Here is a 14,375-nt window from a genome sequence, read left to right on the forward strand (position 1 = left end):
GAAGGGAAGCGGGGGGTACTGGGCCCAGGAGGGCGAGGGCTGTGCCCACTAGGGAAGGGAAGGGAAGGGAAGGGAAGCGGGGGGTACTGGGCCCAGGAGGGCGAGGGCTGTGCCCACTAGGGAAGGGAAGGGAAGGGAAGGGAAGTGGGGGGTACTGGGCCAAGCAGGCAGGGAGGGGGCTGGGCCCAGGAGGGCGAGGGCTGTGCCCACTAGGGAAGGGAAGGGAAGGGAAGGGAAGCGGGGGGTACTGGGCCCAGGAGGGCGAGGGCGAGGGCTGTGCCCACTAGGGAAGGGAAGGGAAGGGAAGGGAAGGGAAGTGGGGGGTACTGGGCCCAGCAGGCAGGGAGGGGGCTGGGCCCAGGAGGGCGAGGGCTGTGCCCACTAGGGAAGGGAAGGGAAGGGAAGTGGGGGGTACTGGGCCCAGCAGGCAGGGGCAGGGGCTAGAGGCTGGGCCCAGTAGAGAGAAAGCAGCAGCAGGGTGGAGATGGGGCAGGTGCAGTAGAAGGGGCTGAGGCCAGCAGGTCCTGAGTTCTGTCGCTTCTGCTCTCAGTTGGGCACCAGGTCTCGAGTAACCAGACCAGCGTGGTTGTAACCTCTGCTCCCAGCACTCACTACTGGCCACGGGCGGGGGTCGCTGGGCACAACTGGTGATTTCATGACAAGTCTCACAACGGTTGTGTCTTTTTGTTAAAGTCCCACCTGCAGAGATCAGGAGATTGCATGAGACTCTCAGCATTCATTTTAAAAAAAGATTTCTCCCGCACCCCCGCTTTGTTGCAGCAAAAATCTTCAAATCACAAAGTGAATGCACCCTAGCAGCTCTAAAAGCAGAAGGGAAAGAAAAATACTCCAAAATGTATTCTTTTTTAAAATATTTTTAAAAATATCATGATTTTTACATGAATCATGATTTTAAGGGGCCTCAGTCATGATTTCTGAATGCCTGAGATTGTCAATATTGCAACTGCACCACAAACACCAGCATCCATGAAAACATTGCTGCAGCTACACCCTGTGCAGCCACTGCCTGCTGCTGTACTCACCCTCTTCTGTTGTGCACACTGACTCCTCATACTGTGCAGGTTGGTCTGTACACACAAAACTGGCCTCGTGCTGTAACTCATGCTGGTTCTCAAGGGCTGTGGATTCCAGACCACACAGCTTTTTGTCCTAACACCTTAGCACTTGGGGACACGCTGGTCCCACCATCGTCACCTCTCCCACCGTAGCACCCTGGCTGCTCCACAGCTAATCTCCCATCTGCAGAGCTTGGATTGCTCCAAACTCCTTGTGGCTCTTGGGATGCTCCAAACCACTCAAGAGTGAGATGTTCACTAGGATTTAGCCCAAAGATTCATCATTAAGCCCTGGTCTACACTAGGACTTTAGGTCGAATTTTAGCAGCGTTAAATCGATAGGAGGAGGGGTAGCCTTTACAGAGATCTGTGATGCTGTACAGAATAAATAATTAAGTACAAATCACAAACTCTGAATTATCAGCACTGCTGGTAAACTACTTTCAGACCTCTGTAAATCTCAGATTTGCTGTTTTGCAAACACTCCGCAAACATTATAGGTTTAATTGTTTAGAGACTGATTGAAAACTGAAATCCACTTGTGAATCATCTTCTCCTGAATGTACATACAAGTCCCTGGAGTTTACACCTGTGAGATATTAACTTATGGCTAGGGCCCTATCAAATTCATGATCCATTTTGGTCAATTTCACGGTCATAGGATTTTAAAAATCATATATTTCACTGTTTCAAATATTAAAATCTGAAATTTCAAGTATTGTGACGGTGGGGGTCTCAACCCAAAAGAGGGTCATGGGGGGATTGCAAGGCTATTGTAGGGAAGTTGAGGTGTTGCCACCCTTATTTCCGCACAGCTGCCTTCAGAGCTGGCTGCCCAGAGGACGGCTGCTGGCCAGGCACCCAGCTCTGAAGGCAGCACCGTCACCACCAGCAGCGCAGAAGCGAGGGTGGCCTGGTATGCGGGGGCGGGTCGTCGCTTTTGGAGGGCACAGAGCCAGCTTTGTGGGTGGGTGATGTGGGTGACTGCCCAAGGCCCTGTGGTAAGCAGAGTGCCATGGTTTCCCTGCTCCCCCACAGCCAGTCCAAGGCCCCTGAAACTCCTGAGAGCTGGGCCCACAGCTGGGTAGGGACAGGCTGGGGGCTCCTACCATGTGCCAGGCTCCAGCTGCTAGTCCTGGCTGGGCTGCTGCTGGCAGTGGTGCTGCCTTCAGAGCCGGGCTCCCAGCCTGGAGCCGCGGAGCTTCCTGCAACTGGGGTAGGTTCCCGGAGGTGGGTCTGACCCAGCCCTGGGAGCAGACCGTGCAGGGTAAGAGGAAGTCCCGTCCCTCCCTAGCTGGGCTGGAACCAGAGGCTGGAGCCTGGTGCGTGTTAGGAGCCCCCAGCTGGGCGCCCCCAGCTCTGCCCCCCCACACTCTGAGTACATGGGCTAAAGGGGCCTTGGGCTGGCTGTGTGTGTGTGGGGAGGATGACAGCACCCCCCTGACCAAGAGGCCCTAGGCAGTTGCCCACTCACCCACATGTAAGGCTGGCCCTGTCCCTTCCAAAGGTGATGACCCCACCATATGATGCAACTCTCACTTCCGCGCTGCTGCTGGCGGCGGCGCTGCCATCAGAGCGGGGCTCCCAGCCAGCAGTTCTGGAGCTTCCTGCAGCTGGGGAAGGTTCCTGGAGGTGGGTCTGACCCAGCCCCGGGAGCAACCTGTGCAAGGGAAGAGGAAGTCCCGTCCCTCCCCAGCCTGTCCAGGACTAGCAGTTGAAGCCCAGTGCACAGCTGGAGCCCCAACCCTGCCCATCCCCTACAATAGCCCGATTTCACGGGAGTAGATCAGATTTCATGGTCCATGACGGGTTTTTCATGGCCACGAATTTGGTAGGACCCTACTTACAGCTTGTGTTATACCAGGGCCCTCCAGCACAGTTGAGTCAGCATCTTCTCTTATTTTTAGGTGGTCTTAGTCCGTGAACTTTAATGCTAGACATAAAATCCACCTTCCCCTTAAAGTCTGGACGATCCTGAGGCCTAGGGTGACCAGATAGCAACTGTGAAAAAACGGGAAGGGGTGGGGGATAATAGGCGCCTATATAAGAAAAAGTCTCAAAAAACAGGACTGTTCCTATAAAAATGGGACTCTGGGCACCCTACGGAGACCTCTTCTCCTTTTACTCCTGTTTGTTTGTGGATGTGGTGCTGTGGAGCTAAGTTCCCTCGAAGCTGCGTGGCCAGGTGGCCATGCAGCAGCCAATTAAGCGCTGCGCAGGTGCTCAGGGCTGCGGCGGGAGAGATGCCGCTCCCCCAGCGCCAGGTCTGCTGTGGCAGGGAGTGACGCCAGCCCAGACAGTACTGGGTTTATAATGGCGGCAGGCCCACGCTCAGCAGGGGTCCTGGCGGCCCGGCCCGTCGCTCCAGTGGCCACAGCACTGGCTCCTCTCCTCTCCAGCCCCTCCAAGCCTGCTGGCCCAGGGCTTCTCTCCTCCCGCCCTCTGCCCACTCGCTCCTCTGAGGGCTCCTCTCTCCATCCCCCGCCCCCATCACCAACAGGCAGCAGCCTCTGGCTGCCGGCCAGTGATGGGGAGAAGGAGGGGGCGGAAAGGAGCCCACAGCCACTGCTGCTCCTCCCCCGACTGTCACTGGCGGCCCGGACTGCGGACAGACCTGCTGCGGCCAGGGGAGATGCGCCTCTCCCCACCCAGCCCAGGTGCTGCTGGGGGGAGTCCTGGGGCAACCTGAACCCCAAACCCCTAATCCTCGGCCCCAGCCAGAGTCCTCATCCCCGTGCACCCCAACCCTCTGCCCCAGCCTTGAGCTCCCTCCTACACACCGAACCCTTTGATTTCACACATCACCTCCATATTGGTGCACGTAACAAAATTCATTCCACACATGCGTTGGGAAAATTAGAGGGAACACTGCTGTGGACTGTACTTTTGGGGCCAGATCCAACTCAGATTTATGCTGGATTTTGTCAACATGAATGCAGGCATAGGGTCCCCAAGGTCAATGGCAAATCCATTGGGGAGGAGATTGCATGGCAGAAAGTGGCCCCAACCTCCCCTCCTCCATTGCAACCCAAAGAGTGAGCAGTCTTGGTTGGGAAGCCGACATATGCAAGGAACCCGAGGGATGCACAGAAATAGCCTCTGCAAGCAAAGATCCTTTGGAGCCCCTGGCTGGAATCAAAACTGCAGTGATGATGTGTGGAATTAACCCAGTAGCTAAATTCCTCCCAGGGCTGGGGGAGGAGGGGCAGGTTGGTGCAGAGAGCTGTCATTTCAACCTTCCTAAGCCAGCTTCAGTGAATCTTCCCCTTGGTGTTTTGCATATAATTAGAATATTATAATAGGATATATTTAAATATTAGAGGTAACTGTGATGATGAAAAAAACATTTGCTCACACCTTCTGCTAAGGAGTTTCATGCGTCTACACCAGCAGTTTGCACCACTCTCAGCTTGTGTTGTTTTATTTATAAAGTTTCAGAGGATCAAGAACAGGGGAACAGTTGGACTTGAGGCAGGAAGATGCCTTTGAATAGAAATCCATCTCCTGGTGTTTATCTCAGGCATCTTTGCCTTCCCAAAGTAGTTATTTTGTTGTGTCTCACCGTCACAACAAAGGGGAAGGGGTAAATCCAACCAGTGGGGTTTATCTCAGCAGAGACTTAGCATTTCCAAAGCCAGTGGAGTATCTCCTGCATGCCAGGACTGTCTGCCTGCATCTGCAAAGTGCCAGGCAATGCAACAATCACACAGACGTGTTAGAGATGGAAAAGGCCCCTGAGATTATCTAGCCTCAATCCCCCACGCCCAGCCAATGCAAGAGTTTTTCCCTACAGTATATTCTACACTATACAGATGTGTTGTATTCTGCAAACATAGTTGGGTGAAATTTAAGCAACCCGCCACTATAGTTTTCGATACAGAGCTAGAGTGGGATTAATAACTAGTAGGGAGGGCAGGGTATAGAGACACAGGTTGAAAACTGAGACGGACTTTATGGCTTGCAATAAATCAGTGGCCATCCAGCTCTTCGCATTTGTCATTATACTGTGCACTGCAACCCGTTTACTGCTTCAGCAGTGTTAGAACTCAAATCTTTCTGCTCCAAAAGCAAAGGCCCCCTAATATGTGAGAGAAGGGAAAAGCTTCATAAACTATTCCATTTTTCGGCCTAGTAAATGCATAGTTGAGCAGTTCTGATCCTGTCCAGCAGAAGGCAACGATTAGACATTACACACAGTTGCCATTATGTTTCAGTGTGATTGACTAGGCAAGATATCCTTAGAGAAAACCAGGCAAGGTGAGGTAAAATCAAGGCCCTAGACTAGCGTGTCTACACTTACATTAGGCTGCTGGTTTTACCATAAGAAGAGGAAAATGACAATCTTGCTGGCTTCCGAGAATCTGTTGGGCAGGATTTTGAAAGCCAATAGAGACGCTGATGTTTAAAAGGGAATTTTTCACGCTAAGGCTGAGGTCACTTCACAGCAATGCAGTTGTCAGGGGCCAGCCTGCAGCAAAGCCAGTCTCCTGCCAAACGAATGAGCGCAGTTGGCCCTGATAGTAGTTGTCTGATTGACTGAGCCACCTGACAGGCTGCAGCAGTCAGCAGGTTGATACTTAAACTCAGTAGTAGCAACCTTCTAGTGGCTGCTCCCCGTGCTCCTTGCCTGTGGCTGCACTTGGTCCTGTCCCTTTCTGCAGTCCTGCTCCTGCCCCAGCACCCCACTCCATCCTAGCTTCTGATTCCCGGCTCCGATCCTCAGCTATGACTCCTGACTGTGACTCTAGCTAATCCTTCAGCTTTGGCTTCTGGCTCCAACTCTTGGCTATGCCTTCTAATTATGACTTTGGCTTACTCTTGGGCTTAGGATTTGGCTTCTGACTCCTGGCTCTGACCTTTGGCTTCACTCCAGCACCCCATCCCAGCTGAATTCAGCTTTATCTGGTACACTGGATGGTTGTTCCAACCATTAGGCTAGCCTGCCTGCAACTTGGTCATTGAGAGTTTGAGCAGCCCAAAAGATTGAACAAGGGTTGGCAAGGGTCCAGACTGTCCTTCAGATGGATTCTGTAAGGGCAGCCCTGCAAGACATTGTGGGAATTCTGTGGACCCCGCAGGCTCACTTTATGGTCCTGCAGGTACAAACTGTAGTCCTACAGCCATCCCACCTGTCTTTGCTGCCTCAGCTTCTAGGGACCCAGAGATTCCAGTGCTGAATAAGTTTGGTGGGGACCCTGGAAAGTTCTGTAGTTTCATGAACCCATGCTAGCTCCTGTTTATGCTATGGCCCCAATCATTCTGTGCTGACCAGACCTGAGTAGGACTTCGTATTAGTCTACTAAGCGTGGAGGCCCTGGCCTGGGAATCTCCTGTCCTGGAGGCTTCTAGCCCCCTTCTGGGATAATTTGAAGAGTTCATCTGAGCCATGGTGATTGTGTTTGACTATCCAAATTGTGTGGAATCCTCCAAGAATGTGCTTCAGGGGAAACAGGTCAGTTGCTAAGTTTGCCGCAGAGTTCCGGCGCCCAGCAGCAGAAGCTGAGTGGAACGAGACAACGCAGTGCTACTCCTTCTGATATGCTCTAAGCAAGGAAATCAAGGATGAGCTGGCATGGGTGGAGCTGCTGTCTGTCCTGGACGTGTTGGTCAAGCTGTGTATCAGCATTGACAACCGCCTGACTGAACGCTGCCTGGGGAGACAGTCAAGTTCCTGGCATGTTCCACAATCTTATCACAGGAGCCCAGGCAGATCCGCCAGTTTGGCCTTGCCTCTCTGACGTTGTGAAGGGCTGGTGTCATGCTTCAGGTTTATGCCTGTACTGTGGGGAATCTGGACACTATGACATGGGATGCTCTAAGAATCGGGCCATGTTTTGACCAGAAAGACTCCATGCCTCAGCCTCAATAAAAGCATCTGGACTGAGGCTGTGTTCCCTTCCCTACTCCAGAATCTTAAACCCCCTGTGTTTATTGGTAGCTTGGCTATGGATGGACACCATGCCAGCACCCGCCAACTGCCACTATGGCTACAGAATCCCACCATAGCAGAGGGTAGAGCTGAGGGCACTCAGACTCGGGGCCCTCCAACAATTTCATGGATTTAGACTTTGCCCAGGTTCACAATATTCCATCTCAGCACAAGAGCAACCCTGGTTTGGTGGAATCTCTTGATGCATTCTCCCCTCTCCTCCAGCCTGGTTACTTATTAAATGGCGCCCTTGATTGTTACCATGCTCCAGAGTACCAGGAAGGTTCTACAGTTTGGTCTGATCTGTACACTTCACTCCCCTGTCCTGCTTAGCTCGCCACCCATGATCCACTCATCTGCTGGGGTCCAGGAACCATATGCTTTGCATCAAGACTTTGTTGTCAGCTTTGCTTCCCAAAACCATGTTCTGGACCAGAAATGCCCTTTGATCTCCACCATCTACCTGTGAATTCAGTGACCACAGGAGATACTCTGAGGGCAGCTGCTGCTGTTGCTGTGACCCCTTCAGTAGCTTCAGGAATCCTGGTGAAATATTGGGATCATGCTAATGTTTTCGATAAAAAGAGACCTGATACCTTGTCATGCTCCAATCTTCTTCAGGGTGAAAAAGGATGGTTCCTTGAGTCTCTGCATTGACTATTGAGTTCTGAACAAAGTGACAGTCTGAAATTGCTACCCCCTTCCACTTATTAATGAACTATTTGAGTACACTCAGCCAAGATTTTTATTGTTGGAACTTTACGGGGTCTACAACATGGTCTGAATCAGAGAGGGCGATGAGTGGAAGACTGTTTTCTTCACCCAATATGGACATTTTGTATATCTAGTTATGCCTTTTGGATTTATAATGCTGCAGCAACAGTTCAGCATTTTGTCAACAATATCTTCTGGGACATACTGGACTGGTTTGTGGTTATTTATTTGGATGATATTCTTGTTTTTTCTGAAAACCAGACCCTGCACAAGCAACATGTATGCCATGTTCTCAACAGATTCTGCCAAAACCATCTCTACTCCACACTGGAGAAATGTGAGTTCAACAAAGGTGCAGTTGTGATCTTCAGGTATATCATTTCCCCCAGAGGGCTAACAACGGTCACTCAAAAGGTATCTGTCATCTCTGGGTGGAATACCCTGAAGGATGTAGGCGGTGATCAGCAGTTTCTCAGGACTGCCAGTTTCTACATGCATTTTATCTAAGGATTCTCTCACCTAGTAGCCCTGATAACTGTGCTTCTCCAAAAGTGGGGTCCACTTCTTCTGGTCAGTAGATGCAAACTGTGCATCTGATCAGCTAAAGAATTTATGTACATCCAGATTGCCAAGCTCTTCACCAGAGGCAGATGCTTCAAGCTTTGTTGTCAGAGCCACTCTGTCACAACATACCAGTCTTTGTAACCAACTCCATCCCTGAACCTTCTATTCAAGAAAACTAACCCCTGCTGAGAAGACTTATGATATCTGGGATAAGGAGTTACTTGCAATAAAGGTGGCATTCAAAGAGTGGAGACGTCATGTACTAGATAGAGGGAGCTCAGTTCCCAGTCCAGGTTCTTACTGATCACAAGAATCTGGAATATCTCTGAACTGCTCATAACCTTAACCAGCACCAGATCAGCTGGTTGCTTTTCATTGCAGTTTTGACTTCTCATCAGCTACCGCCCTGGATCACAGAATGGGAAGGCAGATGCCCTGTTGTGCAAGGACGAATATGCCAAGTCAGACATAGCTACCCTTGGCTACCATTTTATGCCCATCTAAAATGGGCACAACAACCTGATTGCCCCTGTTTCCCCAAGACCTCCTGGCTATTAAGATCTGTCAGACCCTAAATCAGGGACGGGCAAACTTTTTGGCCTAAGGGCCACATCGAGTTTCCAAAATTGTATGGAGGGCCGGTTAGGGGAGGCTGTGTTTCCCCAAACAGCCAGGTGTGGCCCAGCCCCCGCCTCCTATCTGACCTTCCACTCCCTATCCTACCCGGCCTGCTTCTCGCCCCCTGACGGCTCCCCTGGGACTCCTGTCCCATCCACCACCCCCTACTCCCTGTCCCCTGACCACCCCCAGACTCCCCACCCTTGACTGCCTCCTGCCGCCCCATCCAACCCCTCCCCTATTCCTGACTGCCCCGCCCCCGGGACCTCTGCCCCATCCAATCCCCCTGTTCCCTACCCTCTGACCACCCCGACCCCTATCCACACCCCCGCCCCCAACCACACACCCGAACTCTCCTGCCCTCTATCCAACCCCCTCCCCATACTGCGCCACCCAGAGCACCGGGTCAGGCCGCGGCTCTGCACTGCGCTGCCCAGCAGCCCAGAGCATTGCGCAGGTGGTGCGGCGTGCTGAGGCTGCGGGGAGGGGGGACAGCAGAGGAGGGGCCAGGGACCAGCCTCCCAGCCAGGAGCTCAGGGGCTGGGCAGGAGGGTCCTGTGGGCCGTGCCGTAGTTTGCCCACCTCTGCCCTAAATGCTCCAAGTATTCTGTCCCGTTCGGTTTTCATTTGAAGGAGGGTCTACTTCGTCCTGGAAGGCGTCTTTACATCCCACAGGGCCATCCCCGACTCAAGGTGTGTGCAGCGGGGTCGTATTGGAAAACCCAGGAAGTGGGCGGGCGCAAGCCCACCCACTGCTAAAGGCCCCTCCCCCAGCCTAGCGGGAGGGACCACTGGACCCAGGGACCAACTGATTGCGGGGGACAACTAATGAAAAACAGGGATCGGAGTGAAGGTCAAAGGTTCAAAATGAGGATACCAGATGGGGACACCAAGCAGAGAGCCCCGGACAGCGCCCACTGCTCCTCAAAGCTGTCGAGGGAGCCAGCGGACGCTGCCCAGTGGAACTCTGCCCGGATGCGTAAGACGACGGAGGAACAGAAATAGGCCCCGCAGTCACAGAGCACCCCCTTGTCCAACATCCTCCTCCTTGTGTTATAGATGGAAATTTTGGCCAGAGCCAGGAGCAGGTTGATGAGGAGTTCTCGCGTCTTCGTGGGGCCACGGATAGGGTGTGCAAAGAGGAAGAAGTGTGGGGAAAAGTGCAGCCAGAACCTCAACAAGAGGTTCTAGAGGAGCCAGAATAGGGGCTACAACCTGGCGCATTCAAGATAGGTGTGCGCCAGGTTCTCCCTCACGCTGCAAAAGGGGCAGGCCTCAAGTGTAGGGGTGAACCGTGCCAGGTGCATGCCCATGCTCACGGCTCCATGAAGGAGCCGTCAACTAATGTCCCCGGCGGGCCGTGGGACCAAGGTGGAATAAAGGCTGGCCCACCGAGGCTCCTCACCCTCTTTAGGTGGAAGATAGTCCCGCCATTTGGTGTTGGGGCGGGACACAAGGGTGAGAAAATGCAATGTATGGAGCACGAGCGTGTACAGATGGTTTCTGGGCATGGTTCGAAACTGGACCGGCTGCAGGGTATGGAGCTGGATCGGAGTGTGGGAACGGGGCAGCTGGGGCTCGCAGAACAGGGGCCCAAGAAAAAAGTCCAGAGGGCCAGGGGTGAGGGGTGGGCGGGGAACGCCCTCTCGCAGGGCTTGCCGCCGGAAAGCGAGAGAATCGGGTGACAAGGCGGCCTTCACCTCCTGGAGTACGCGCCTAGGGGTCGGAAGGGTGGAAAGCCCCATGCGTCGTCAGAGCTCGCAGGGCATCACCCAGTCCCCCCTGTCGTAGTCCAGGAGGTCTCTGACTCTGGTGGTTTCTGCCAGGACCAACCTCTGACACACCGAGGGAGACTCTGCCACCTGCACACGAAGATCAAGGTTGTGTAGCAGGGGCTCCGCGAGGAGGTCCGCTCCCTCGGTGGCCACAAATGACCTGGTCGCTGAAAAAAGCTTCCAGGTCCGGAGGAGGTCCTGGCAGAAGACCGGCAGCTCAGAGAGGTCTCGCGGAAGGCCTCTCAGATGGAGAAAAAAGAGCTGCCAGTCATATCGGAGCCCTTGGAGGCGGCGGAGGAAGGCGTGCACTGACGTGCTCCATACCGGACTACCTGCACCGTAAAAGAGCCTCTGCAGGGCCTGGAGGCGGAAGACATGGACCTGGCTGCACAAGCAAACCAGGTCCTGTCCTCCCTCCTCCAGGGGAAGACTCAGAGCCCCTGCAGAGACCCAGTGCAGCCCCGGCCAGAAGAACCCCAGAGCCATCCTCTGGAGCCTGGCCAGGATCCTCGGGGCTGGGCTCAGGGTGTTGAGTCGGTGCCAGAGCATGGACAGGACCAGTTCGTTCAGCACCAGCGCCCTCCCTTGCAGGGAGAGACACCGGAACAGTCCTGTCCCTCTCCGCAGCTGCTCACCCGCCCTGGCCTCCAAATCCTGCCAGTTCTCCGGTGGAGAAGGATGCGTGGCGGATAGATAAACGCCAAGATAGAGCAGCGGACCCGCGCTCCACCGGATGGCTTGAAGCGCGGATGGGAGGGAGCTTGCCTGCCACCCGTCCCCGACCACCAGGCCAGAGCTCTTGACCCAGTTGACCCGGGCGGAGGAGGCTGCCAAGTAAACGGCCTGGCAGGCCTCCACCCACACCAGGTCGTCCGGGTCCTGGACCACAAGGAGCACGTCGTCGGCGTATGCCGACAGGACCAGCCGCAGCTCTGGCTCCCGAAGCACCAACCCCGACAACCTCCAGCAGAGGAGACGGAGGAAGGGCTCGATCACCAGAGCATACAGCTGGCCCGAGAGGGGACACCCCTGCCGTACTCCCCGCCTGAAGCTGACCGGCTCGGTCAGGGTCCACTTGAGCCTGACCAGACACTCCACGTCGGTGTACAGCACCTGGAGAAAGCTCACAAACTGGGGCCCGAAGCCGAACGCCCGCAGGGTGCCCAGGAGATACCCGTGGTCCACCCGAGCCGCAGCGAGAAGGCCTTCTCTCCAACCCTGTAGTCTGTGCTGAGGAGCGAGACGGGGCGCCAATTCCATAAGTCGCGGAGGTCCCCCTTCTTCGGCAATAAGGCGAGCACAGCTCGCCTGCCCGAGAGAGGGAGGACCTCGCTTTGCAAGGACTCGGCCCAGACGACGACAAGTCACTCAGTCCAATAACCGACCTCCTCCACAATGCCTCGCAGCAGTCTTCCTCCTCCTCGACGAGGCAGCAAGCCTAGGAGCACCGTCAGCAGCAACCGGGCAGCGTCCAGCCAGGTGAGGACCCAGGCAGAAGGGGTGACAACTGCGGTGGTGGTGGTGGGGTCCTCGCTTCTCCTCCCTCCAGAGGGGTGGGAATAGGGGGGCAGGCTGGCAAGGCCCCCCTTCCCCACAGCAGCAACAGCAGCGGCTCCCACAAAGGGGCCTAGCTAGCAGCGGCCCTCCAGGGAGGGAGGCAGAGAGCTCCAGCCAGCAGCAACAGCCCAGGGATGGAGGGAGCTCCAGCCAGCAGGGCAGCCCAAGCAGACTGACCTCTCCCTGCTGTAGCGGGGGGTGGCCACCTGCTCCCGGCCCAAAGGGGTTCACAGCCAGCCCTGGGAGAGGGCCGGGGCTGGGAGCCTAGGCGGGGCTGATTGGGGGCCAGGCTCAGCAGTGGCCATGCCCCAACCAGGCTGGGCTGGCCTTACGAAGGGGCTGCTGGGCGGAAGCTCAGGAGATTCTCTCTAGCTCTGAGAGGGAGGAACCTGGCTGCAGAGACCCAAGCAGGGCATCTAGATTGGAGCAGGGCTGGGAAGCTCCAGCCAGGAAAGCCCCAGGCTGCGGCCTAGCATTAGGCCCAACAGGTACTGGGGTGGCAGGGTACAGCCCAAGGTCAGACAGAGGCAGCAGGTCCAAATCCAGCCTTGCCTGGGATGAGTGGCTTACGCTGCAGTCTGCCCCAGGGTGCGGGGGCTAGCTGGCGACTGGCGGGAGCCTACGACTGAGGCAAGGTAGGGATAGGGGGCGGGGGTTCCCCGGGGAGGGGAGACCCTGCAAGTGATGGGTTACTGCCAGGGGGCAACACCGTGGTGTACAAGGGGCACCGGGTCTGGGAGGGCCACAGGGGCCCGGTGTAAGCGGGGCACTGGCCTGCAGAGGGTGCTCCAAGGCTGGAAGTAGAGCTAATTCCCAGGATACCAGCAGGAGGCGCCGCAGGGGTGAGTCCCGCACGCTTACAGTGTTAAAGATGGTTCCTTGGTATTCTTGGATTTCACCCTAGAGTTACCTCACTCCCAGGATTGCACGGTCATCCTTGTCACCATTGAGCTCCTCACTAATATGGTGCACTTCATTTCCATTTGTTCTCTCCCTACCACCCAGCCATGCCACCCTTTTTTTAGATTATATTTTTTGGCTCCATGGGATGTTGACTGGAATAGTCTCAGATGGAGATCCACAATTCACTTCCCATTTTTGGTGCAAACTCTTGGGAATGGGACTGCTCGCCTCCTCAGCCTATCACCCACAGAAAAAGGGGCTGACAGAACAGTTGGACCAGGCCCTCGAACAATACCTCCACTGTTTTCTCAATAATTGTCAAGATGATTGGGTCACTTTCCTGCTATACACAAAGTTTGCATACAACAACTGCACCCATGCATCCATCCATAGGCCATTCTATGCAAACTATAGTTTTCACCCTTGCTTTCATTCAGCAGCACCTCCAGCCTCCCTAGTCCCTGCTGCAGCAGATCTAGTTGCCTATCTTCATTGGGTCAATCAAGAGCTTACTGAACACCTGGAAGCTGCCAAGCAGGTATACAAACATCATGCAGAGCAAAACCACCAAGCCACACTGGCTGTCTGTAGGAGGCAAGGTCTGGCTGACCTCCAAACACCTCAAATCCACCTGTCCCTCAGCCAAACTGGACCACCAGTTTTTGACCTATTTAAGATCACGGAACAAGTAGATAGCATTTAGGCTCCAGTTGCCAGAATCCTTGAAGGTCCACTCAGTTTTTCATGTGTCCCTTCTCAAACCCTACATGAGAAATTCTTGTCCTGGCTGCTCTGCACCAACCCCACCTCTCATAGATGTCCCAGGCCAACAGGAGTATGAGGTCCATGATATCCTAGACTCCAAGTTTGAGGCAAACCCTGTTATCTGGTGGATTGGGAGGGTTATGGATCAGAAGAGCGATCATGGGAGCTGGTAGAAAACATCCAGGCTCCAGAACTCATACGTGTCTTTGACCAGAAATACCCCCTGAAACTAGGTCCCATGGCCTCTCGGAGGCACTCTTGAAGGGGAGGTACTGTCAGGGGCCAACCTGCAGCTGAGCCATTCTCCTGACAGCCTGATGAGTGTAGCTGGCTCTGATAGAAGCTGTCTGACTGGGTCACCCGATCAGCAGTAGGAGTCAGCAGGCTGATACTTAAGGTCAGTAGACGCAGCAGCACTCCAGGAGCTGCTCAATGTGCTCCTTGCCTGCAGCTGCCCTTGGTCCTGTCTCTCTC

At 54.7% G+C, this 14,375-nt stretch overlaps 1 protein-coding gene across 1 annotated transcript in view; it reads left to right on the forward strand.

Moving 5' to 3' along the window:
* The window catches only part of CYB561D1 (cytochrome b561 family member D1), a 433,261-nt gene that overhangs the window by 349,833 nt on the left and 69,053 nt on the right, over positions 1 to 14,375 (forward strand). The window lies entirely within an intron of this gene.

Source organism: Lepidochelys kempii, chromosome 21 (assembly GCF_965140285.1).
Source record: "Lepidochelys kempii isolate rLepKem1 chromosome 21, rLepKem1.hap1, whole genome shotgun sequence".
Classification (NCBI taxonomy): domain Eukaryota; kingdom Metazoa; phylum Chordata; order Testudines; family Cheloniidae; genus Lepidochelys; species Lepidochelys kempii.